Genomic DNA, 3157 nt, shown 5'->3' with positions numbered 1-3157 from the left:
TAAAAGGACAAAAGCAGACTACAAGTTCATATTTACCTGCTTAAGAAAAGCGAGTATTTCACCTCGTTTATTGCAGCAGTGGCAGGGATTCCCAGGAGATGCAATCTATTTTTAAGGAATTTTATAGAAAGCATTAGCAGAGAAAACATTCAAAGAGAACAATTCACCTCACCTCCATCATGTAATAGGACAAAAAATAGGACACTGAACAGAAAGAAAGAGCAAAGTGCTCTCTGAAACCTATGCAGTACTATTAAAAACCTCTCTATGTGTGTACCAATTCTAAAACCACTCCACAGTACCAATGGTGTGCAGGGTCAGGACAACAGGTCTGTGGAATAAAGGGGTATGACCCCAAGGAGACTACAGCCCTCTTTTAGATCCTGTGTTTAGTACCTGAAATCCTCAAATCACCACCCATTTGGCCTTTAATCTGCTTTGAGGGCTTATGTCACCCACTTTTTCATAGAACAGGCTTTCGAGGTCAAAGGAATGACCCCAAAGGGTCTTTTTATTGGAAAGGGGATTGGATAGAGCTTGTAGGTCAATATGTGAATGAGACTTTTAACCATGTAAGATGGAGTTCAATCTTTTACCTAGCCTTCCAGGTCATTGTTAAATGTATATTTTCAAGGTAGAATACTTGATATATTGTATTTACTAGTTTTGTACCTTGAATGAAACTTTTTAAGTATTTGGACATGGGCCATACAGACTTCCTTTTACACTCTTGACCCAGACTCTATGAATATCAGGGGTGAGTTAGTCTTCAGATTTATAGTTTTTACACATCTAATTAAAGATTAATATAAATCATTCCATTTTAATATCTTGAAATCCAGTGCCACCATTTGATTCTATTTCAATAGCATTAATTCCCGATGCCACCATTTCCTACAAGACACTGATTATTTCTTACTTTGCATAAGACACCTGTGATTTCCCCATCTTCATCTCATCTTTCTTTCAACCTAGGCTTCTGCCTTGCTGACTAAATACATTTAATTAAAATTCATTAACATAACATCTGCTAACAGCATTCTGTAATTAAAATTAACATGAACTCTCTCCCCCAAAAAAGGGCTACATTCAAAGTCTGAAATGTGGAACAAAAAGCTATACTTGAATATTTCACATTCACCTACTCTCTATGGTCTCTCAGCTTCTATGCTTTTGCAGGTATTACTTGTTCTACTTGGCAACTATTTTCTATTTTCTCAGATTGAATACCTTTTATTCATTTCTTAAGATTCAGTTCATGTTTTCTCTCCTCTGGGAAGCTTCCCCTATGCCCCTCAGACTGGTAGGTGCTTGCTCTTCATGCTCCCACCTGTTCATAGTTCCATTAGCACTCATCACGGTTATTGGTTTTCTTGTCTGTCAACTCTGGATACTAAGCAATTTGAGATTAGTGGTTGTGTTATTTTACTTTATTTGTGAATTCACTTACAAACATTTGTTTGATCAGCTTCAATCCATACACTTGTGAATCGCTAGCCAGGTAATGATAAAATACAGAGGTCCTGTCATTGAGGATGCAACAAAAAAGCATGGTTGTGATATCATTATAATAACCTGTTATTATTTAATAGGAAAGAAGTAAAGGGGAGACTAGATAATGTAGGCATGACATTTATACAGCTTTTCCAGGAAGCTGCAGTTAACATTCTCCAAGTCTATTTCCCACAAATCACTGGGAGAAGGGACAGGGCAATAGACACATGTCCAGTAAGGTCTGGGTGAAGCGGGAAGATGATTACCTGTCAGTCACACCTGGGAACAAGTCAGTGGCCAGAATAGGCATAGCCACTGCAAACATGGGAAGATTTAATATGTAAACTCCTGAACAAAGGAAGTTCTCTCTCTTGCTCCCTTGCCTCCCAGGCTCCTGGCTCTCCCATTGCAGGGGGCGCACTCCCGCATTCACACATGTGGCTCACGGCCATGTGGGACCCACACAATGGGCTAATGGACTAAATCTAGCCTGATGCTACATTGGACTCAGCTCCACCATGGAACAGAAACTCTGGACAATGGCCTTGCTTTTGGCCCTGCTTTTGACCCTGTGGGAGCCCCAACTACACCTTTTTTCAGGACTGGATTAAGGAACATGGGACTTTGGACCCAAGGAATGTAACCCCAACAAAAATAAAGCCTTTACCATATCTCCTCCTCCTCCTGTGGGGGCCTCCAGAAATGCTTATTCTAGCGGCGCCCCATAAATCCTACTTCTCCTAGCAATGGAGAAATCCCACTCATATAATCCTCCAGTAACAGTTAACAGTTACTAGACATTGTAACCTGGCTTAGATGGGGTAAATATAGGTTCTCACAGCAACTCAGATGAAGGTCACCCAATTTTTTTATTCCTGGAGGGGAAGCATCCTGAACAAAGTGGGTTTGGGCTGAGACCTATGAAGGTTGAATGTCTGGTAGGCCAAATGTCTTTTGCATCACATGCTTATATGATATGCTCTGAAATCACTACATTGACACTAATCCAAGAACATAAGAAATCTAGTGTGTCCTGATGTGGAAGGCAGAAGTTATAGAAACAAAACGGGGTAGAGTTACAAGGATTAATAAAAGAGGTTCTAATCAGAATTAGGACAAAATCACTGTCCAGCCCTTATAAGCTGAAAACTCACAGTCAGCAGTATCAAAACAGGGATTAATAAATGTGTAGATTATTTATCTCAATATTCTAGCGATGAGGTAGTGTCTGTATAACCTGTTGTAGCATTTGTTTCTATTTCAAATGTTTGAATTATTAAATGAAAGTTACATATATAAATATATATATTTTTCTACAATTCACAACTTGTTTGTTTAAAGAAAGTAAGTACTTCACTTCAATTTTTTATTCATAGATATGACAGTTTATTCTTTCCTTGCCTTTGCAATAGGATGAAAAATTGTACTAAAAATAATCTAAAAATATAGTAATTACTAGAGGCCCGGTGCACAAAATTCATGCATGGTGTGTGGGAGTTGTCCTTCAGCCCAGCCTGCACCCTCTCCAATCTGGGACCCCTCCAGGAATGTCCTACTTCCCATTTAGGCCTGATCCCACCAGACAGTCAGACATCCCTCTGACAATCCAGGACTGCTGGCTCCCAACTGCTCACCTGCCTGCCTACCTGATTGCCCCTAACTG

This window comes from Eptesicus fuscus, chromosome 3 (genome assembly GCF_027574615.1).
Source record: "Eptesicus fuscus isolate TK198812 chromosome 3, DD_ASM_mEF_20220401, whole genome shotgun sequence".
NCBI lineage: Eukaryota > Metazoa > Chordata > Mammalia > Chiroptera > Vespertilionidae > Eptesicus > Eptesicus fuscus.
This window is presented reverse-complemented; position numbering follows the sequence as displayed.